Source organism: Athene cunicularia (genome assembly GCF_003259725.1).
Source record: "Athene cunicularia isolate RWA chromosome 4 unlocalized genomic scaffold, athCun1 chr4_part1, whole genome shotgun sequence".
Lineage (NCBI taxonomy): Eukaryota > Metazoa > Chordata > Aves > Strigiformes > Strigidae > Athene > Athene cunicularia.
In genome coordinates this window covers 1,615,625-1,615,850 of record NW_020799098.1, presented here as the reverse complement: position 1 = coordinate 1,615,850, position 226 = coordinate 1,615,625, and positions in this window count along the sequence as shown.

Sequence of the window (226 nt, the reverse complement as noted above, 5' to 3'; positions counted from 1 at the left end):
CTTCACCTTTTCCAAGGGAATTGTCCATAGTTCTGACCCCATCCACAGAGAGCTGGAGAGACAACAACCAAGCTGTGGGGTGGAAAGGTGGCCAGGACCAAGAATGAGCCCGTTGTCGACGATGCTGATTGTATAAAATCAAATAAACTGGCAGACGGATGAGGAGGAGGAAGGGATGCCCACGCACTCACGTCTCCTTCTCATCTCCTCCCTCCTTCCCCCACCC